This window comes from Anabrus simplex, chromosome 2, assembly GCF_040414725.1.
Source record: "Anabrus simplex isolate iqAnaSimp1 chromosome 2, ASM4041472v1, whole genome shotgun sequence".
Taxonomy (NCBI): domain Eukaryota; kingdom Metazoa; phylum Arthropoda; class Insecta; order Orthoptera; family Tettigoniidae; genus Anabrus; species Anabrus simplex.
In genome coordinates, this window is record NC_090266.1 from 444,269,127 (window position 1) to 444,294,191 (window position 25,065).

Sequence of the window (25,065 nt, forward strand, 5' to 3'; positions counted from 1 at the left end):
TAATACGGACATAATAATAATAATAATAATAATAATAATAATAATAATAATAATAATAATAATAATAATAATACAGATATCACCTTGTAACGGGATTTGAACCGTTATATAATCAACGCGAAACAAGACCTAATTCTGATTCGTGATCTAAGTGACCCCATGCACTTAAAACAGCAGCAACACCTGTAGATTCGAAAATCACGCTTCAAACTATATTGCGGATTCCATATGTGACATTATCTGGTTAAGGAAAACTTCGAGTGCTCCAGATTGTAGAAAATGTTCCACCATTAACTATTCCTTTACCACTTGTGAGCTGCAAAAGTATCCTGTGTTATCGCATGTGAGCAAGCATAGCTGGGCTGTAAAGGCATCACGTTCCACTGAAAAATCTTTGTAGATTATTTTCAGATTTTAAAGGAATCGTAAAATCAACCATGAAAAATATAGCTCTCAGTGTGATCACTGAAAATTAAGAAACGTTTCGCTATACCTTATCCCTTCGAAAACATGGGCGTTATTTTGAGAAAAAAAATTTGGGGTGCTGTATGGCATATATCTAAATTTCAGTCATCGTATTACCAGAGAGAATACCACCCACTTTTTGTACTGAGGAATCTAAAAAGATGATGAAATTTGCAAGTGAACATAGGTATGAGTTTATATATGTGCATGGATTGACAGCCCTCCTCTATGGACCTACGGATGAGACCACGTATGTGGATGGATGATGAGTCCACCCTGTCGGCTATCTTGTCTCATGACCATCTGAGTGCGACGACAAAAAACGATATTCACTTCCGCTTAACCTCCGCTATCAAGAAAACATGTTAAAAACTCGCCACTGTCTCTCTTGCTATGCATGTGCTCTGTGTTTATTAGTCAAATTTAAAACGCGCGCACTCATTCCGGCCGTCATCCAGAAACACTGTTGCCCTTACTGCTAACGATATCTGTTAATCTACTAGTTACGTTCTTCATTATATTTGTTAATTTATATTACGAAGGACAGGGAAATTAATGAAGTGTGCTACTTATGATGATAATCGTATGTATTCTTCTCAGTACCATTTCACCATTCACTAACTTCATATAACTTGGTCTATACATTGGTCAACAACAGTCTGCGAAGATTCCTACACATTACATTAATTCTAAGATTACGAACTGTGAAGAAATCAGATTTTGTATTGGTTTGGCAGTGTTAGAGAGATTTAGAACTCGTACACGGATTTTGAGGTCTGTAGAAATATCTCAAAGAGGAAGATAGGATGTATACAATAGAAGAACTCATGACTATTAACATAAACGCAGGAATGATATGGTAGTGAACATAGTATATACTTCAAACGTATTTCTTGCTCTGGGCTAACATTGTTCAAGACGATTGTCATTTCACAGGAAACTTTGAAGTTAATGTTTATCCCCCTATGTTCAAGAAATTTCCATTTCATCAAATATACATTCCCTGTTGGAAGTAGAAATTTAGGAAATCGTACTCTTATTCAGAAGCTGCTGTTACCTTATGGTAACTTATTTTGTGTGGTGAGATAAAGATTCAATGCAATAACAGCAACAAGAACAAATTAACGTTTTCAAGCCCTGAAGCAAAATTTGAAATTACTTTTCTGTTTTTTTATTGAGTAACTAACATATAGACCAAGTTATATGACGTTAGTAAATGATGAGATGGTACTGAGAAGAATACATACGATACAAGTAACTTTATAGAAATTTTGACTAAATGTTTAAGTTTTAAGTTAAGAAGTGAAGAGGTAAGCGAGGTTCCAGTTCTAGCCGCTGGTAACCGGTCAAGAGAGTTCGTTGGTAGGATCTTTGTAAGAGAAACTTGGGAAGTAGATTAGGCTCTGATTAAGATATTCTTGCACTAACAAACAAGTGATCGACATTGAAGTCAGTAGCATCTATTAATCATACCACTGCACTTTGCATAAATTATACCATGACTGCAGAGCTAACTTAATAAGTCAGGGTTATTTTAGAAAGGTATTTCAATCAACAACCAAGAATACATATGCACAGGGAATTGTTCATTAATGGAGAAACAAAAGTAAAACTCTCTATACAGGCTATTAATGCCCCTGGAGGAGTTGAAGGTAAAGGCTTCCATTATTCGTTACCTCAATATTAACTGAAGAAAAGTAGTTAGCCCTGTACCCGACCGCCAAGAATTATCCTGGTAGGCCTACTTATATTTTTCTTTTTGTGTGTAGACTGAGTGAATCCCAGAGACATGCACCACAAAAGAAGTGGAAATCCTTCAACTTCCCGACGGAGAACCGAACCTAAGTCCTGGATGAACCGAGACCGCATCATTAGAAAGGCTCTAAATGAAAAACACCTTTTTTGCTATTTGCTTTACGTCTCACCGACACAGATAGGTCTTATGGCGACGATGGGATTATGGAAGGCCGATGAGTGGGAAGGAAGCGGCCGTGGCCTTAATTAAGGTACAGCCCCAGCATTTGCCTAGTGTGAAAATAGGATACCACGGTAAACCATCTTCAGAGCTGCCTACAGAGGGATTCGAACCCATTATCTCCCGGATGCAAGCTCAGAGGTGCGCGACTCTAACCGCACTGTCAAGTCCCCCGGTAGAAACACCTTTCTATTACTGTTTCCAGTCTCTCATAATTCGTTGAAACGATTTCTAGTATGAATAACTTTCCACACATTATCTTATTCTTTTCTAGTGGTTTAACGTCGCACTAGCACATGAGAGGTCTTCGGCGATGCAAGGATGGGAAAGGACTACGAATGGGAAAGAAGCGACTACGGCCTTATTTAAGGTATAGTCCCAGCATTTACCTGGCGTGATAATGGCGAAACAAGGAAAACCCGACTTCAGGTCTGCCGACGGTGGGATTCGAATCCACCACCTCCCGAATGCACAGCTACGCGACTCTAACCATGCGGCTTACTCGCTCGATCCACGCATGATCCGTAAGGCTTTAACTGTGCTTTTCTGAACTTGTTCAAATAGGTTTGTATATGTCTTAATATACGAACTGTTTTGGGCTTTTCCCCCTTAATATAAAGCAATGGGGTTGCATAGCGGAGGTGGATAAGGCGTACTCATCTCATCCGGAAGGACGTGAGTTGGATTCCGAGTCAGGATGTCAAAACATTTTGAAATGTGGTTTCCACTTCTGTGGAGGCACATGGCTGTTAGGATCACTCAGCCTACGCCAAGAATGAGTACCGTACCGGTTTCATCTCTCGGACCAAAAGCATCGGGCCATAGAGTTATCCACCAAGCGAAGCGGTAATAATAGTTTATGTATGTACCTAGGTATGTAGAGCTTGCCGGCCCCGTGGTGTAGGGGTAGCATGCCTGCCTCTCACCCGGGGGCCCCGGGTTCGATTCCCGGCCAGGTCAGGGACTTTTACCTGGACGTGAGGGCTGGTTGGAGGTCCACTCAGCCTACGTGATTAGAATTGAGGAGCTATCTGACAGTGAGATAGAGCCCCTGGTCTAGAAAGCAGAGAATAATGGCCGAGAGGATTCGTTGAGCTGACCACACGACACGTCGTAATCTGCAGGCCTTCGGGCTGAGCAGCGGTCGCTTGGTAGGCCAAGGCCCTGCAAGGGCTGTAGTGCTATGGCGTTTGATGTAGAGCTTAACATTTACATGACCTTCATTCATTGCTGATCCACTGCAGCTTTTATTTTAGCAGTCAGTATCGTAATCCACCATATCACCTAAGGCAATCTGGGTGCATTAATCAAATACTAGAGGCACATTTACTTAAACTAGGTCAAATTACTTTCAACATCTGCGGTAGATAAATTTACCTCAAACGCATCTCATTTATTCAATGAGGGAGTAAACACCTAAATTGTGGATATAGTCTCAACATTTCCAAATTGGGTAGACAAGGACTCCAATCGATTGCTCATGTGTAGTACTGAAAGGGAATAATTTATGTCAAAGGAAAATTTAATAACTAAACTGTACTTAGCCCACCCCATGGCGCAACAGCCCCGAAAGGCCATGGCCTATCGAGCGACCGCTGCTCAGCCCGAAGGCCTGCAGATTACGAGGTGTCGTGTGATCAGCACGACGGATCCTCCCGGCCGTTATTATTGGCTTTCTAGACAGGGGCCGCCATCTCACCGTCAGATAGCTCTTCATTTATAATCACGTAGGCTGAGTGGACCTCGAGCCAGCCCTCAGAGGCGGGGCCTCCGGGTGAGAGGCACGCACGCTACCCATACACCGCGGGGCCGGCAAACTGTACTCACCAACAATTTCAATTATCTGATCCACTGAAAGCTTCTGTATGGTCTGGTGTTCCACGTATGTGCTTTTATAACCACATCAGATAAACCGCATTGAAACTGAAATGTGTAGCATCTCATTGCACACACGTTGGGTTACTCGAGTTATTCTGATTATCTCATTGGTGTACCACTGTCAGGAATCCCATGTGTGAGCTTGTGTGCTGTCGCCATGAAGTTTACATAATGGGGCTTAATGTGTTTCACCTGCTTACGTACACATACAGTAGGTACATATCAGTTGGGAGAACACTCACGTATTTGTACATGGAGTCTAGGGCTCAAAATCCGACCTCATATCTGATCTATTGCTCTGTAATGTGCTCACTCACTATAGACATATATCGCGATATTACCTTCCGGAATTCTCGAACGCTAACATAGCTCCATGCTCATAAAACCTACGGGGTGATTTTCAAACAAAGTTTGATCCTGCCTAAAACTAATTTCCGATGCTCTTTCCTTTAGAGAACTCTAGGAATTTTCTTGAATGGAGAAAGAGATTTCAAGAAAAAGTTGTCATAAATAATTTAGTTCAAAGTCTTTTTCGCATTCTCACTTTAAACAAGTCGATAGCAAAGAGCATATCTTACAACCGATACTATTTCAAGAAAAACATGAACGAATTCTTACTTTGGAAATTTAATATTATTAAGAGTGTAAGATAAAACGTGCTTTTCCTCTTAACAACAAATGCAATTTAAGTAGGTAAGTATCTGTTCGCCTTACCAAGAACGTCATACAGGTTGACTTTTATGGATACTTGCATTTTAAATATTGGCACAAATTAGAGTACAAGTGAGCGAACTGCTTTTGTAATAAGAAGATCGAAGGACGTTTATTTTACCTCGAAAACTATTGCTCGAATATCTAAATGGAATTGTTACTTTCACCTGAAACCTGCTCACAATCAACGTAAGTTAAATATGTGACTGATTCTCGCATAAAAATAGCCCATGGCCTCCGGAGGCCTGATACCTGCGGGCTGACTGCGTGTATGTGAGGATGGAGCCCTACCTGTGATGAATTATCTGGCCACTTTTGTCGGATGAACTCCCGCAAATTAAGTAAATTTTCTCCCCTGGCTTGACCACTGAAATAAAAATGGATGATTCCCCGTGAAATAGAATATGTCGCAGAAAATCAAACCATAAACGTGCATCGACATACTCATAAAAATATCTAAATTCAATATGCAAGAAATTAATTTTGAAGTATTCTTGCACTGAGTAAAAATGATGCATGATTATGCATTTTTTTAGATTATATCTGACTGTAATGAATGGTGTGCTGGCACTTAATTAAACATATAAAACTGAACAACGAAAGGCTTGAACCTGTCGTTTGCAGCCGATAATGATTTACATCAAAACTTGGTTCAATGACATGTTATTATTGTATTTGTGAGCATCACATGTTAGTTTGATTTTATTGGTTTCTGCACATGACACAATAGGTGCCTAATAAGTTTACATATAGGATTGGTGTATTAGTGAGTAATGCCGGCCCCGTGGTGTAGGGGTAGCGTGCCTGTCTCTTAGCCGGAGGACCCTGGTTCGATTCCCAGCCAGGTCAGTGATTTTTACCTGGACCTGAGGGCTGGTTCGAGGTCCACTCAGTCTACGTGATTAGAATTGATGACCTGTCTGACGGTGAGGTTGCGTCCCCGGTCTAGAAAGCCAAGAATAACGGCCGAGAGGATTCGTCGTGCTGACCAAACGACACCTCATAATCTGCAGACCTTCGGGCCGAGCAGCTGTCGCTTGGTAGGCCAAGGCCCTTCAAAGGCTGTAGTGCAGTGGCGTTTGGTTTGGTTTGGTATTAGTGAGTAACCAGAACCAATAATAGGGCAGATATAACTTTAAATTTTTGAATAAGCACCACCGAGCTTCCATCAATTCACTAAACATGTGTACTCGTAGTTCACATTACTTTTTCACAAATTTAAAAGTAAGCGAAATGGTGTGATCGATACAATATAAACATGCCTTGATCGTATTTCGATATCAGTTAACTATTATTTACTGTGTACTCGTATACATGCAAGTACCTTCCCTCATATATATTAAATTGCAAAGGACATTTAGGAGCTATTGCAGGCGCAAGTAAGTGGGTATAGGCCCAGGACATGTTATTGTAAAGAAAATTTCAAAATACTGTACCGCACCAAGCATTGTTTGGAGGGTAGCGAGCACTCCCAGGATGCACTTAGTACTATTTTGGACCATTCATAAAACGAAGCCGGCGATATGTTCAGGCATGGAGGTATAGAGACGTCAGATGTTCTCCGGAGGAACTTCCTACCACAGTTTGCACAACTGACTCTCCAAATCTGCTGTAGTTGCCCCTGGTCAAAGTTGCCGTCCAATCTGCTCCCACGCCTACTCGATGGGTGAGAAGTCCGGGGAACGTGCTCGTCCAGGAAGCATGTTGACATCACGTAGGTAAGCCAGACATACCAATGCCATCGGAGGCAGGGTGTTAACCTCCTGGAAAAAGGGGTTGCTGAGTTGCACCAGCAAGGGAAGCACACACGGTCACAGAAGTTCCTGAACGTATCTCCGGGACGAGTCACCACCAGTGCGAAGCGGGAATCGAAAAGCTGTCATGCTGCAAGTTAAACTTGCTGGGAGATGCTTAGGTCGTAATGGTAGACGTCATAAGGGACGACACGACGGCAGATCCTACTCTGCTAACCGCCTGGGTATGGTACTGGTAGATACAAACATATCACCAAATCAAACAAAACCACATGGCACTACAGCCCTTGAAGGTCCTTGGACTACCAAGCGACAGCTGCTCAGCCCGAAGGCCTGGAGATTACGAGGTGTCGTGTGGTCAGATCGACGAATCCTGCCGGCCGTTATTCTTGGCTTTCTAGACCACCATACGTATCCCCAGTTGACGTGATATACCTCTGGATTATGCGCAGCGTCACCAGTGGAATGTTCGCAGCATTTCGCACGATGAAGCTATCCTCTATGCTGGTGGTAAACCCAGACCAATCAGAGCCTTTTCGACACTTGTGTGTGTACCCTCATGTTCCCACTGCGTCCAACACCGATGAGGAGTTAATTCAGAACCGTTCAAGAGACGAGCAACGCGCCGAAACGTCCAACCTGCCTCCGTTATTCCGACGATGCGGACTCCCTCGAACTCACGTAGCCGGTGAAATTCTTTTCAAATTTGCTCTCGGTGCAAGCTGCGTTTTTTCTCAACTTAACTCTGGGCTCTCGCGGATGTCACGGCTTTATTCTGTGTCTTGAAACTATAATTGAGAGGGGCGGGGGGAATGTACGCTCCCTAGTGAAATTATCCCGCAAGCAATCATCATTAAACGGAAAAAGGGAGACATGTCTGCCTGTGGAGATACTGAGTGGCAACCTTCGTTGTACTCACGCGATTCGTTCATGGCGCGTCCTTTATTTTATGAGTGTACCACCAAACGTTTGTAAAATACAGAATTAAGAAAAGCAAGTCCTTAAAACCTCAATTTTATTCCTGATCATTTACTGCGGCAAGAAAAGTTAGTCAACGAATCGAACAAAATGGTCATTCAGTGGCGTTGAAGCAGGCCTAAACAGGAAGTTTGCTACGGAACTTCTTGTATCTGATTTTTTTTTCTAGGGGCTTTACGTCGCACCGACACGGATAGGTCTTATGGCGACGATGGGATAGGAAAGGCTTAGGAGTTGGAAGGAAGCGGCCGTGGCCTTAACCCTCAAGCACACGCGCCAAATCTTAGAACGCAGACACACGCGTTGGGGTGCTATCCACCCCACATATCATTGCATTGTAAAATATGAATTACTGTATTAATTGGAGATTTTAAGATAGATTAAGTAAGAATGACTCTTTCTGCGGGGATCCAGCCAGAAAGATATAAGAGCGGGGAGAGCACAGGAAAGTTATTTGCACATTTCACTAGGAAATAAAATGACCTGGGGTGGATTCCACCCCATACGCGTGTGTTTGAGGGTTAATTAAGGTACAGCCCCAGCATTTTCCTCGTGTGAAAAATGGGAAACAACGGAAAACCATTTTCAGGGCTGCCGATAGTGGGATTCGAACCTACTATCTCCCGGATGCAAGCTCACAGCCGCGCGCCTCTACGCACACGGCCAACTCGCCCGGTCTTGTATCTGTTGTTGCATTTTGTGGTATTGAACCAAGTAATTCCATATTTTTCAGAAATAAACCGAGGAAAACATTGTATTAGATAATTAATTTCAATGACTCAATGTAGTCCGCCTCTGTGGTGTAGTGGTTAGCGTGATTAGCTGCCACCCCCGGAGGCCCGGGTTGGATTCCCGGCTCTGCCACGAAATTTGAAAAGTGGTACGAGGGCTGGAACGGGGTCCACTCAGCCTCGGGAGGTCAACTGAGTAGAGGTGGGTTCGATTCCCACCTCAGCCATCCTGGAAGTGGTTTTCCGTGGTTTCCCACTTCTCCTCCAGGCGAATGCCTTGTGTATCCCTTCCAATCTTCTCATCCCTCCACAAGGCCCCTGTTCAGCATAGCAGGTGAGGCCGCCTGGGTGAGGTACTGGTCATACTCCCCAGTTATATCCCCCGACCAAGTGTCTGAAGCTCCAGGACACTGCCCTTGAGGCGGTAGAGGTGAGATCCCTCGCTAAGTCCGAGGGAAAAACCGAACCTGGAGGGTAAACTGATGATGATGATGATGATGATGATTCAATGTAGATGCGCATCATTGTGTTGTTCAATGATCATTTACTTGAACACTTACCCTAAGTGTTCAGAACAGACAGTAAAACATAAAGGGAACCCTGCAGTGGACAGTCATAGGGGATTTTGTTGTAATGCTCAGTGTCTTCTTCTGGACATTAAAAACTTCAGAAATGACTCTGCAGTTTCCCCAGAAGAGAATTCTATATTGAACAACACTTTGAATGAGTGCAAAGTAGGCATTTCAATATATTAACTGGGAAATTTATGTCTATATATAATTTGTATGTCTGAACCTTAGATCCGTTTCTTGATACGGGGTCGGAGATGAGGTGAGATGAAATTATACGGCGTGGTTTACGGCCGGATGCCCTTCCTGTCACCAACCTTAGTTGAGGAGCTAATGAAGTTGGAATGAATGATGGTGATGAAACTGATTGAAGATGTGGAAGGTATCAGGTGTGGCCTATGAATATGAAATGTTTCGTCATTTGTCTGGAAGTGAAAATGGTAAACCAGAGAAAACAATTCTTAGGACAGCCAACGGTGGGGTTAAAACCCACCTGTCTCCCGAATGCAGAGCATAGCTCCATAACCGCAGCGGGTTAACACACGCAACCACTCCACTTGGTGTCAATACTCCATATACTTTACTTGAAAGAAAATATAGTACATGACCATCCCAGATTAAGGTTTGGATCTAGATGTATTCCAAATAATTTCATCAGTTTATTTTGGTAAATTAATCTATTTTTATCTGAATAAAATGTCATTATCAGGGATAGTTTTTCATCTACCATTAGCTTATTTTAAGAGAGGTATTCAACGGTAAGATTCAATAAGAATAACAGCTCTCTTTCATTATTGTGAGTCATACTTTATATTTCATGTAGTGTGTAGATTGCGATTGGTAACCGATCACTAACTCATATTTTCTAGATTGTAGTGTATTGCAATACCATTTCTATTTTCTTGGAGATAAATAATATCAGCTTACTCCCCTCATTATGACTACTGCTGGTAATGTAATGAATAACATTATGAACTTTATAATGGTGATAAGAACTGTTCGTATATTACAAGAAAGAGAAGTATGAGAATAAAAGAAAGTTATTCACGGAGCTTAATAATACTTTTTCCATCTGTTGTTATTCAGTAGGAATAATAAAAGTAAATCTATTGTGCACCAACAGAATTCCCTTCATGGCTTTTTTCCGCATGTCTAACAGGCGATAGGCACGTAGTGGTGTTAGTGGTGCTTAAAATACAAGCCGTCCGCCATCAGACAACTCGACAGACGGACAGAAACACAACAGAGCGAGCAGGGCTTTGTGCTGGAGTGACAGTGCCGCATAGCTGGGCGAGGGTTAGGGGTAACAGAAATCCAAGCTGATATGCCAGTTGAATGCTAGCCTGCCAGTCAACCATCATAAGATGGTAGACTACTTTTGCGCTCTTCTCTTTCTGATGTGGCCTACTACTTTTACAAGATTAATTGAAATGTTAGTTGTAAAAAATATACGCCTTCATCTAGAAATATGCGTCTTCTTCTTCTACCGCTTTTCCCACATATGCGGGATCGCGAGTGACAAACGTATCGCTCAAGTGGATTAGGCCTTGTTTTACAACCGGATACCCTATCTCACACCAACCCTATGTGGAGGGATGTAATCACTATTGCGTGTTTCTGTGATGGTTGGTAGTGTGGTCTGTTGTGCGAATATGAAGATGAGAGAGTTGGGACAAAGAGAAACCCAAAGTCCCCGAGCGAGTAGAATCCTCGACCCGGTTGGGAATCGAACCCGGGACCCCTGTGAACCGGAAGCCTCAATGGTGACCATTCAGCCAAGGAGTCAGACCGTCTAGAAATATGTGTATTACCATAAATTACTTACTGCTGGAAATAAATTTTAAAATAATGTGTACTTGGGCTGCACTAAATTCTTGTCGTATTCTGGCAATGCACTCTGACGGATGCAGCAATGACTGCGTTGAGTAATAAAGTCAGAGCCATATCGAGTACCAATGGTGAAATGTAAATGATTAAAGAGAGGCCACAGAAATATTACTGACACACTTGATAAAGAGGCAGTAATTGTCATTAGCCAGTGAATAAATCGGCCATAAATATGTAGTAAAATCAGAACTGTGTATTTTACGAATCAGATAAGTATTCCACCGTGTCGTACTCGAGTTGGATGTCAACATGTACTGTAAATCTATTGGAACCTGCATTACGTCTCAGTGGCGTAGTGATAAACAAAGATATAGAAATGGCGACGATTTTCTTTTCCGATAAGCACCACTTCAGTCTTAATGCAGCCGATGGTAGAATAGGGATTTAGCGACGATAAAGACAACGCAGGAATTTAGAACAGATTCTTCAACGACATACTTTACGGACAACAGATGTTAAATTTTGGAATGCCATCAGTTACGACACCCGATCACTTCTCGAGATCTTAAAGGCACAGGGACACCAAAGTGGTAAATCAGAGAGGTATGCGTCCCCATTAATATGATATTCTTGCGCATCATACCAAATTCTGTTCTGCAGCATGGCATTAAAATACATATCACCCTAAAGGCTCTACGAGGTGTGAACTAGAACCGTGTGTATCCAAGTAGGAAGAATATAGATTAAATGAGTTAATCTGACGTCAGGCTATAACAATAAACCACCAAACATATGTGAGAAGTAGGGCTGCATACTGTAACCAAGTGTGAAAAATCAGGCTAAGTTTGTTTATGGTAAGTTCTTTACGTTCGTGTAATATGTGTCCTTGCAAATAACTACTTTGTTTGTTGTAGAACCGTACCACTGCCACTATTACCAATAAAACAACAACAACACAACAATACAGTCATACGGTACGATGTATTTTTCTGTTTAAATTCCTAATATGACCGACTCAACCATTTTGTCATGCATTAGGATAATGATTTCTGCTAACACATTAAGAATACAAAAAGTATATTATTTAAAAAATAGAATAGATCCCCCACTCCCGGTTATTACATTATTCGTAGAGTAACGATTTACGAACAAATTTCTGTAGATGCACTCTATATACTTCCCATATACGTTTCTAATTGTACACAAGAGGGAGAAAAACTCACAAAACTGTACGAATTTTCTAGATGTCTTAGAAATCGGTCTCCTATAGTGAAATGCATCAACTAATTTGTAATTAAGAGAAAAATCATTTTTGCACGTCATGTTAGATACGCGATATTGAATCGACGCTTTTGACTGTATTCTCTTACATAGTTTTGTTTATTAAGCGATTCAGGCGCAAGACCGGTCCGGTGTGAAATTGTAGACCGAGTATAACCGTCGCATAATGTTTCCTGATATGTTGAAGTCGATTCGAGTCCAAATCAATGTATACAAGCCTCCAGTGTGAAGATCATTCCTTGGCCTTCACGGCCACCAGATATGTGACCAACTGACCACATTGGGGATGCGATAGGGCGTAAATATGGTGCCATCGACCACCTGTATAAACACTTGGTGATCTACGTGTGAAGGTAATGAAAAATGTTTGAATGTGTCTCAGATATAATATGAAGGCTCTATGATGGAATGACTCGCCTTACCATTCCCTTCTCTAACCACAGATTGAGGCCCTATCCGATATTGTTTAGCGTATTGTGGCTATTAAACAACATGTACTCCATTCGTGAAGGACCTCTTATGTTAGGTAATATTTCAGCCCGTAATTTCGAGCGAATTCAAGTAGGGAAACAGGATGTAGTAATTTGCGTATCCATTAGGGTGTTTTAGCCACTTAAAATAAACGCTGGAGACAGAATTGTCACTCAGACCCAGCACAGATTTTGTGTTATTTTTTTACGGATTTGTGTAAGTAAGGCATTAATCAATTTTAATTGTTTCTTCTGCAATAAACATTATTATATTTACTGAACGTCCCTCCAATAGATGTACATTTAAATGAATACTGATGTGTTAGAATTTTGTCCTGTGGGAGTTTCTAACGTGTCCCAAACCAACAACACAGGTCTACATTAAAACGTTCACTGACAAAACATTCAGCACCTGAAGAAGTGGAAATGGAATTAAAATGCTGGTATTTAAAGGTTTATAGATTACAAATGTGACAAAAAGAAACATACAAGGCTTTTGGGTGCAAATTTACTTCAAACGAATTAACCGCACTACTGGGCATCATTCTTAACGTTATAAAACGTTCTTTCTCTAATATTGAGCATCAATTTTAATATTCAACAAGTTAATAACAATGATGTTAATACAGGTACCATAAATAAAGTAATTATCACTCGGTGACTTCCAATGAAATAAGATTTTAAAAATAAATTATGATAATACTAATACTACTTTATAATTTGCCAACCCCGGAGGCCCGGGTTCGATTCCCGGCTATGCCACGAAATTTGAATAGTAGTACGAGGGCTGGAACGGGGCCCACTCTGCGTTGGGAGGTCAACTGAGTGGAGGTGTGTTCGATTCCCACCTCAGCCATCCTCGAGGTCGCAGCCGCTTCCTTTCCTCTTCCCTGTCTATCCCTTCCAATCTTCCCATCCCCCCCACAAGGCCCCTGTTCAGCATATCAGGTGAGGCCACCTGGGCGAATTACTGGTCCTCCTCCCCAGTTGTATCCCCGACCCGATGTCTGACGCTCCAGGACACTGCCCTTGGGGCGGTATAGGTGGGATCCCTTGCTGAGACGGGGGGGGGGACCAACCCTGGAGTGTAAACAGATTAAGAAATAAGAAGAAAGAATGACCATAATAACAATTGAATACCTGTCGGCAAAAACGTTGTAACCCTCAAGAAGGAAAACAAATAAACAAGCAAATTGATTGTGAATGCTTATTCTGCCATTGGCAATTGGTTTAAATGAGTTCACTAGTTATTAATGCATAATAATTTTGACAATGTGCGACTTTAAAATCAAGATATAAGAGATGATCGGTGGAAGTCCGTGCACAAATGTTGTAACTGTAAAGGAAGTAATGCATTTTTGCGGGTTACAACGTTTATACTATTGAAAATATTTATAGCTTTTAATATTATTTATTGTTATTGTTCTGTATAAAAATAAAGAAAAATAAACCACGCTTACAATTTGCAGTAGCCATTGTTAGAGCTTCCCATTGTTGAACAGAATTCAATGAACACCAGCAATATTGTTGCGAGAATGTTTTGCAGTGATGAATAAACATTACATTGTCACTTCACTTTGTCTTTAGGTTCGCATAAAAACCTCCATATTTTTCACGAATGTATCGACACATGTTTAGCAGATTAGCTTTCTTTTCCGCAGATAAGGCTATACCTCGTTTAATGAATACAATGAGCAACCTGTAAAGTGAACAAGACATATTTATGTGCATATACAGTATATATAATACATTATATACGTATATAATACAGTCGAGAATAAAGATCTCATTACGCATTAAAATATAAGACATATGAATCGCCCATTAAACACGTTGACCGTCTTTCATTGGCTTACAACTTTTCTGCACCCGCCTGTTCAGCAAGGATTTTCCCGGGCACTGATTTGTTATTGTTGGCCAAATATGGTTGCCCCGAATTCCGCTTGTATTTCTTTTCATTCCTCTTCCATTTACTATATTTAATTTTGCGTTTTCGTCCCCTACTTATATCGTTGCACACCCTCGGACTTAGCGACACACGACTTTCCTCCTCTACTGATAGGACGTTTCTGCACCCGCACGAAATTTAGACAAAAGGAAAAAGGCGCTTAATGTACATGTTTGCCAACATAGCTTCCTACAATTCACACTCTGACCGCATACATCGTTTATGCACGGAAATCCAGCATTCTAGAAAAGTGAGTGTTACAACATTTTTGCCGGCAGGTTTTCAATTAATGGTAGAGCATAAAATATTCCTCTCAGGTCATGTTCATTAAAGCTGGACCTTATTGAATAGCCCCTAAAAACGTTAGAACATGGTAGAAGTATGGTAATGAGGCTACCATAAACTGTTTATGTACATATTGTCAACAAAAGAAAACAAAAAATATATTGGAATTGTACCAAGGATAATTTATAATATTTCTGTATGAATCAGAACAGCTCTTAAACATAATACTTTCCTTTTACCTCCCACATTTGTAATGGGTGGTTACTTACACCAGTAGATTGCTGCTTCCGTGACTGGATTTGAAGCCACCCGTCATGGAACTCCAGATCTATCCTAGCACGCATACCACCGTCATCTCTTGTGTAGTGGTGAGTGCCACTTTCCCGTGAATGATAAACATAGTCACTGCTAACGTAAAGTGCAATCCAACCCGAAGCACTCGATGTTATTTGTCGAGCTATTCCCATAGAGCCCGATGGAATGCTGATAGTTCGTGTGTGACACTTCTAATTCTTTGACCGAATTAGGACAAAGTCCACAGACCATCCTTCACTTGTAACACTGGCACTCAAATTTCACACGAGCACGACACAGTGATAACAGTCCTGGTCGACGGTAAATGAAAAGGAAAATGAGTAACGCATGACACTTGACTGAATAACAGAATGAATATCCACAGAATACATAACCGAATGCGTAACAACATGAGGCGTCTGAATCAGAACTAGTCCCAAGACTAACACTTCGCAGGTTTAAACGTCCTCGCATACTTCCTGTTATTGAACTTATCGACTTAACTCATACCGAAATTTGTGTTCTGTTGTATCAATTCACGTTTCACATACCAGAATATGACTGGCTGATTCTTACCACGTACAATATATGTAGAGTTTTAACATATACTGTATATACACGAAATTCCTTACTTAATTATTACTACCCTGAAATTTATATTATAATACTGGAAGTTATTTATGGAAATAATAATACTATATTTGCATCAATATTTTCTCATAGAATACACTGTTATACATTAATAATATAAAATATACCTGAAGTGTTGTTTGTGTAACATAGTACACCAAATGGACCATGGATTACACAGCGAAGACATACTGTTGTTCCCACATTAAGGAGATTTTGCCCACCATCAGATCTTAGTTTTTTTTTCTATTTGTTTTACGTCGGACCGACACAGATAGGTCTTATGGCGACGATGGGATAGGATAGGCCTAGGAATGGGAAGGAAGCGGCCGTGGCCTTAACTAATGTACAGCATACACTGTTCTCAGTCAGTTCTCATGACGAGGATAGTACAGAACAGGCCTAAGACTGGGAAAGCGACGGTGGTATCCTAGCATTTGCCTGAGGTGAAAATGGGAAACCACGGAGATCCATCTTCAGGGCTGCCGACAGTGGGGTTCGAACACACTATCTCCCGATTACTGGATACTGGCCGCACTTAAGCGACTGCAGCTATCGAGCTCGGTAGCAGATCTTAGTTACATGCACCGATTTGGGAGTCGTAAGTCTGTTGTATCTGTTGGCCACCACCTGCTGCAAGTGGCCCTCGATATCCTGTATACATTCACTGGGTCAGTGCTGTCATCATAGTAGTTCTCACACCGTATATTCTACCGCAGGCGGATGTGGAAACTTGACCATCAGGAGAGTACCACGACAAGAAGCTGACAATACATAGACACGTTACGTGAGCATTGTATTGTTGAAAACCTGTACCACGTTGCTGCTTATGTTTCAGTTGATTTAACTTTGCACCGACACAGTCAGTTCTCATGGCGACGATAGTACAGAACAGGCCTAAGACTGGGAAAGCGACGGTGGTATCCTAGCATTTGCCTGGTGTGAAAATTGGAAGATAACGGACGAGTTGGCCGTGCGGTTAGGGGCGCACAGCTGTGAGCTCGCATCCCGGAGATAGTGGGTTCGAATCCCACTCTCGACAGCCCTGAAGAAGGTTTTCCGTGGTTTCCCATTTTCACACCAGGTAAATGCTGGGGCTGTAGCTTAATTAAAGCCACGGCCGCTTCCTTCCCATTCCTAGGCCTTTCATGTCCCATCGTCGCCATAAAACCTATCTGTGGTCGGTGCGACATAAAGCAAATAGCAACAAAAATGGAAGCAACGAATGTTCGTGGTTGCCGATAGTGTGTTTCGAACCCACCATCTCCCGAATGCAATTTCACGTATACGTGAACGAACCGCGTAGCTAACTCGCGCCGCTTGGTCATGGTGCTGTCTCATCAGGGTTAACACATCAGGACCAGGATATTACTGATGCACCCCTGTGTCATTCGAGTCCGTGAATCTCTACCACAATTGACTTGAAGTAATGCCCAATGGCTTCCTATACCACGAAGGCAGAAGCACTGGTGTGTCTCTCGTCAACATTTACAGAATATGACCCCTCCCCTCGGCGTCACCGTGCACGTTCACGGTGGTCGATCCTGGAAATGTAGAATGAATATTCTTCCTTCAATATGATATTATACAGTACTGTAGAGAGTAATAAATAAGTTTCGAGATTGTGAGTGACAGAAGAAAAAGTTGTTTTTGCTATTTGTTTTACGTCGCACCGACACAGATAGCTCTTATGGCGACGAAGGGATAGGAAGTCCTGGGAATGAGAATGAAGTGGTCGTGGCCTTAAGTAAGGTACAGCCTCAGTATTTGCCTGGTGTGAAAATGAGAAACCACGGAAAACCATATTCAGGGCTGCCGACAGTGGGGTTAGAACCCAATATCTCCCGCATGCAAGCTCACAGCTGGCCGCCCCTAACCGCACAGCCAACTCGCCCGGTCTGAAGAAAAGTACCCCGATAATGTTATGAGATAGGAAACAGCCAATTGGGCACCCTTGCTTACCGAAAGTCAACATCTGCCTCTGGCTCTTGAAAATGTAGATTCTTCTTATCTCAGGGAGTTCCGGGCTGTTCAGTCACTTGTTGACATAAATCGGCGGGTAGCACAAGGAAATTTAATTAAGGTACTACTTGAAATAAAATTGACGAAGTGGACTAAGACGGATGTTAGAAAAAGAAATGTTTACGTCCCATGGGTAAGAGGCATCGAATAATAAAAGAAAGTTTGTTGTATTGATATAGCATCCGACATAACTTTGACAAATAAAAATATGAAGACCTCAGGTTATTTTTTTCATATTTAACCCTTTAGGTCCATATCGAGGGATACCTACCTTTCTTACCTATCAGCAAAGTTCATGAGATCTGTCTCTTGGGTCGTATCGGGTTCTTCGTCACTTGCTGAGGTAAAGGTAGGGTTGAGTAATTCTAATCTATCTACTCAAATGAAAGGTTGGTTTAAACGATTCCTATTTATTCATGAAATTCTGAAGCATTCTGACTTGTCAACGGTATGATTTAACTCCATTGTGTCCACTGGACACCACAATTACTTTACATAGAGGGTCAGAACACTGGTGTGAGCCTTTGACGTAACTGCCTGATGGGCATTCTTACTAGAAACCATTGTCTCAATTATTAATTAAAGAAAGGAAAGTTTGGAAATACTTAAATTCGGCTCCCGTGTGAGACTGCATGTAACATCATAGTGATTCTTTATGGTCCAGCCCTCATAACACGAACTCTGGACTCTGGGTATAATTAAGGCAGTCCAATCGGTGTGTGCCACACAGTGGTTATACGGCACGGACCCTTAATTGAATCGATGTGACCTGCGTCTATGTCACCGACATCTAAACTTCTAAGTTACTTTAAAGTAATTGTGGATGATAACCACAAGGAAAATGATGGTACAGCGGCATATGGCCCTAATCTAAGTCACTGAGGTTGATGGTCCCCTGACCATCCAAGTTTCTATGCTGAAGGCTAAACACAATTAAGTTACATCGGTTGATGACCAAAGTTTCCACTTTACCATCCCAAGCACATTCATTGCTCAATAAATCAAAGTTAAACAATACAACAACAGCAATGCTCACAATACTTCGTGGCAGTAAAATCCATTACCTTCGGATATGTCCCCTTAATCGTTACGTTAACATTTACACATTCCCCAGAAAACGAACTAAGATTTCCAGAATGCATCTCCAAGGTATTCGCTTGATTTAAAGTTATTTCCAAAACGCGGTTTCACTGAATTTAATAATTAAATAAATTTAAATGATTTAATGAAATCTTAATGAACAACAAATTCTATTTCCGCGGACTAATGGTTTCTTTACAACTTCTACGCAGTTGTGATGTAAAATTTTTATTTTATCCTGTGATGTTTATCTGTTGATTCCGATAGCTGGAAAAGAACTATTACATCATTCATGTCCAGTTATATCCTGTTTCATGACCTCACACTTTAAATCTAATCTAACCCTAGCCATCATTAACATTTGGATAACCCTAATAATCTACGTACAAACCAAAAGCAACTCGCCATATAATTACGATGTCATATCTCGTCATAACATTTTATTAAGTTTGCGCATCCCTCACAGACAAACAATCATCACTACCATCGCTCCATACTTTGGACAACCCTGAATTTGGCTAATCTTGTTCATTATACTCTAAGTCCGTGGCATCAAATGCTCATTACGTTCCCAATTAAACAAATTTTACAGTATCTAATAACACTCAGGTTATTCCCGGATGAAAATTTCAACTAAATCCAACATTTAACGTTATCCTCTGCCGAGAAATACAATCTCAATTCCACGCGTAACAGTCTTTGCATGTCCCGTTATCCCAGAGGCGAACCCTATCAGCTGACGGCCTCTAGCCCAAGCCTGCTTGGCAGAGATATGATACATTTGTTCCGTTCTACCTGACTGGCTTCTCAGAATGCTCCCTTTTAAACTCCGCCGACATAATTAAACAAATACCATATTCTAACCAACAAAATGCACATAGATTATACTTCAAAATACCCACAATAATTATACAAGTCGCAAATTAATACCGCCATGGATTCCTTACTTCTACTTTCCAACCCCAAACATTATACCAAAACTTCCTCGGGCTTTCACAAGTCCCGGCTTCATTGACAGGTCTCCAACCTGATTCACAAATCTCATCTCGACTCACACGACAAAACTAACCTCTGTTTCCCAACTCACGACTATCACTGACAAAAGAACTGGAATAAAATCCTTACTAGAATCCACGACGTCTAATAACGCACAGTGCATTAATAATGAATAACTTCGCACAAATGATATCGTATTTAATAAGTGGATTTTCGCGAAAATGACTGAAAATTCTACTAAATCTTTTTATATTTTCAGTCAGACACAGTTTAAATGGGCCTAGAAAAACGTTTCACTCCGTGACCAAATTCATCACTCTATACTCTCACTCGACAGCGCGCTTCTACGCGATTGAAAATGGGTAACTATGGATTTCTTACATTATTTATGTCAAAATTTCAGACAGAAAAATTTTACGTCAAGTGAACATCTTAATTTGACATCACAAAATATAGGCAATAATCACACGGAAATGACGATCTACAATGGATGTGATATCACTTCGAAACCCTATTTAATAACTTTTTACTACATCATACGGCACTCGCAATACTCAAAAAATTTATCCAAGTGGAAAATAAAACAAATGACCATTTTTAGTCGTATTCTAACATTTACAAAAACCACATAGGGGTGACCAACTGCGTCGTATATACCCCATTCAAATACACATATTTAGAGATCATGAAACAAGATATAATATGTAGTAAGATGGTAAGTCACATACCTTATGTGGTCACGCCAGTATTCATCATAGGGCTCACCTGCGACCCTGGCATTTTATTTAGCCATTTTTACATTTCTGGCTTTACAGATCATTTTATTCTTCCGATTTCCTGGAAATAAAGCATTAAAAAAAGAAAATGCCCTTCACTTTTTCTTATTGAGCGCACACGATGGACTGTAATTATTTCCGCACACGAATTACTTTATTTATCACATAAGAATTTATTCGGTACTTTGACCGTCCTATCTGATACAATTATTTCCACGCAAGAAAACTCTCTCCACATGGAGTCAAGACCCCAGCCACAGTGGCTAAAATTTGTTGGTTGGACTTAAGTCTAATTTTGTCGTTCGATTTCACAGAGCAGCTCAACCCTCTGTCGTCAGCTTCGTAGTACAAAATGCAGGGGGCTTCGTCATGGCGTCAATTCTTATGTATAGCAGCTACTCCCTCTCTCGCGGCATCTCCCCTTGCCGCCAAGAAAATTCCTATAACTTTTCTGGCTTACCTAAACTGTAATTACAAGAGTTTTGAAGGTGACTACATACTCGCTACATTTCCGGCGGTATTCACGGACATTTAAAATTTATACATGTTCAGTTCGTTGGATAAATGACCTCATTTGATAGGCACTATTATTTTGGCTTGGGCACGCCATATACACGTGCTCTTCTGAAGTAGTTCACAAAAATGACTTAAGATTCATTCGCCGTTGACACGTGCGAATGACGTCACGTATCCCAGAGCGTGGGACCGAAGGTAATCAGCCCCTGGTCACGTGTCAATTCCATGCTATCAAGAATCGAAATTCTTATTCCAATTGATAGTTTAATACATAATATTCTTAGGGCACAAATGTCATGGGTTCAATATTTAGTTAAGTTAAACGATCCATTCCAGAATATAATTCAAAAAAAATAATGACAAGAGAAAAACCTTAAAATTATTATCTTGTTTCAAGTAATACCGTTGGTCGATTCACTTGATCCGTGAAGATTCAGTTTCCGTAATCGGACTGTGAATTTTTCTTTAACTAAAGTTATCCACCGATCACAAAACACCACGAAGGATATAACCAACCACCGAACGGACCCTTAACCGAACCGAAACAACCCCAGCTTATATCTGATCCGATTAATTATACAACACAAGGAGAAAACATTTAATTCACATGTTAACATGCTCCCTGGCAAGGCATGGTGCTCCAAAATTCACTGTTATAAAATCACTAATATCTCTATAAAAATACATGATCGCACCATGTTGTGTCACAACCAGAGACTCAGGAATAAAGTTACTTCTTTAACTAATTGATATTATATAGAATATTGTTCCACTGAATAGCATTATTTATAAAGTGTAATAAAAAGTTTGAGTTTACATTTCAGTTAACACACAAATAACTTTCAGTTTATGTTAGTGTATAATAAGCTAATTTAAATCGAATAAAACAAAAAGCACGGTTTTCTGAAAATTAATCTTATCGCTTCACTGAATTATAATCAAATTAACTTAATCCGAACGTCTATGAACGGTACCAACAAACTGAACTTAAAAGAGTTATGTCGATGGACGGTGTCATAATAATCACGATGCTATCAATAGCAACTAACCAAAAGTTATTAAACAAATGGTCTTCATCAGAATGTAGAGAAACATACTCATTACAACAGTCATGACCACTACTCTAGTAAAGAACACAGATAAACGTCTCACTCCTATAAAGAACGATTTGTTACTTATTTCAGTAATCACGACTATCATCTTGACCATTGAAGAAAAGTGCTACTCAAAAACTATGACCAGTGCTATCATAAATTAAAACAAAATTTTATCTCAAACACTTAACTTCAGCGATCAACACAAATAAAATTCAACTGACAGACTATCATCGCAGACTCGGCTGATCGTGCAGCGATTATCCCCAAACTTTAATTCTCACTAGAATAAACTAATCGCAAGTTCTCGCCGAATGACGTAACCATCAACTTGAAAAATGAACATTAAATATAAACCGGGCCCTGATCATTGCAGACTGACTTACCATCTAATTGATTTCATGAATGTCGGAAATAAATTTTACACTCATCATTGCAGACTGAACTAACCATCTAAGTGATTTCATCAATGTTGAAAATAAACCGTATATTGATTATTGCAGACTGAACTAACCATCTAATTGATTTCATGACTGTTGAAATAAACTGTACATTGATCACTGCAGACTGAACTATAGTATGCGCACTTTTTAGTGATAGATTTTTGTACTCGTGGGAGAAGTAAGAAGGGCTCCGTTAACACTGCCAACTGAATGGAAATGAAATTTGAATTGAATCGATAATACACTGACTGACAAAGCAAATGCAACACCAAGAAGGAGTGGTTCGAAAGGGATGAAAGTTGCGGAAAAAACAGAGACGGCACGAACGAATAATTGATGTTTATTTCAAACCGATATGCAGGTTACACAATGCGCACGGCATCGACTCAGTAGGATGTAGGACCACCGCGAGCGGCGATGCACGTAGAAACACGTCGAGGTACAGAGTCAATAAGAGTGCGGATGGTGTCCTGAGGGATGGTTCTCCATTCTCTGTCAACCATTTGCCACAGTTGGTCGTCCGTACGAAGCTGGGGCAGAGTTTGCAAACGGCGTCCAATGAGATCCCACACGTGTTCGATTGGTGAGAGTTCCGGAGAGTACGCTTGCCACGGAAGCATCTGTACACCTCGTAGAGCTTGTTGGGAGATGCGAGCAGTGTGTGTGGGGGGGGGGGGGCATTATCCTGCTGAAACAGAGCATTGGGCAGCCCCAGAAGGTACGGGAGTGCCACCGGCCGCAGCACATGCTGCACGTAGCGGTGGGCATTTAACGTGCCTTGAATACGCACTAGAGGTGACGTGGAATCATACGCAATAGCGCCCCAAACCATGTTGCCGCGTTGTCTAGCGGTAGGGCGCTCCACAGTTACTGCCGGATTTGACCTTTCTCCACGCCGACGCCACACTCGTCTGCGGTGACTATCACTGACAGAACAGAAGCGTGACTCATCGGAGAACACGACGTTCCGCCATTCCCTCATCCAAGTCGCTCTAGCCCGGCACCATGCCAGGCGTGCACGTCTATGCTGTGGAGTCAATGGTAGTCTTCTGAGCGGACGCCGGGAGTGCAGGCCTCCTTCAGCCAATCGACGGGAAATTGTTCTGGTCGATATTGGAACAGCCAGGGTGTCTTGCACATGCTGAGGAATGGCGGTTGACGTGGCGTGCGGGGCTGCCACCGCTGGGTGCGGATGCGCCGATCCTCGCGTGCTGACGTCACTCGGGCTGCGCCTGGACCCCTCGCACGTGCCACATGTCCCTGCGCCAACCATCTTCGCCACAGGCGCTGCACCGTGGACACATCCCTATGGGTATCGGCTGCAATTTGACGAATCGACCAACCTGCCCTTCTCAGCCCGATCACCATACCCCTCGTAAAGTCGTCTGTCTGCTGGAAATGCCTCCGTTGACGGCGGCCTGGCATTCTTAGCTATACACGTGTCCTGTGGCACACGACAACACGTTCTACAATGACTGTCTGCTGAGAAATCACGGTACGAAGTGGGCCATTCGCCAACGCCGTGTCCCATTTATCGTTCGCTACGTGTGCAGCACAGCGGCGCATTTCACATCATGAGCATACCTCAGTGACGTCAGTCTACCCTGCAATTGGCATAAAGTTCTGACCACTCCTTCTTGGTGTTGCATTTGCTCTGTCAGTCAGTGTATGATCGATCGATATGAATTTTATAAACCTTTATTATTTTAAGCAAACAACTGTATCACACACACAATATAGAATACTATATAACATTTCCCGTTGCGAAACGTGTTCCTAGCACGAATTCTATAGTTTGGCTTTGCTGTGTAAACAACAACATTCCGAGTACTTAAAGTGTACGCCAGATGGCGCACAGCGATGATAAGCGATTCTTAGTTTGTGTTTCAAAGGTTGCCAATACGAATCTCGAAGATAACCAAAGTCGACCACTTCAGCACTAGGGTGTAAATCTATCACTAAAAAGTGCGCAGATAGTAACTATCTAGCCTAATTCATGAATGTTGAAAATAAGCCTGACACTGATCATTGTAGACTGAACTAAATATGTAATTTCGTGAATGTCGCTAAAACAACTATCATCAACATATACTGACTTTATAAATAGTGATCTCTCTCGCTCTTAGTGGACGTATTATGGTCCTGTTTCACGATATGTAATATAATGACACGATATAATCGTTCTACACCGTTGCATTCTTTTAACCCTAAAATTATTTACATTACTCACAACTATCCGTGTGGACCATCAACCAACTAATAAAAATACGTATGAGTCTAGCCGCAATCATTACGTCTTTAACAGATCACTACTGTACAACTCCAACACCCTAATGTCGCTT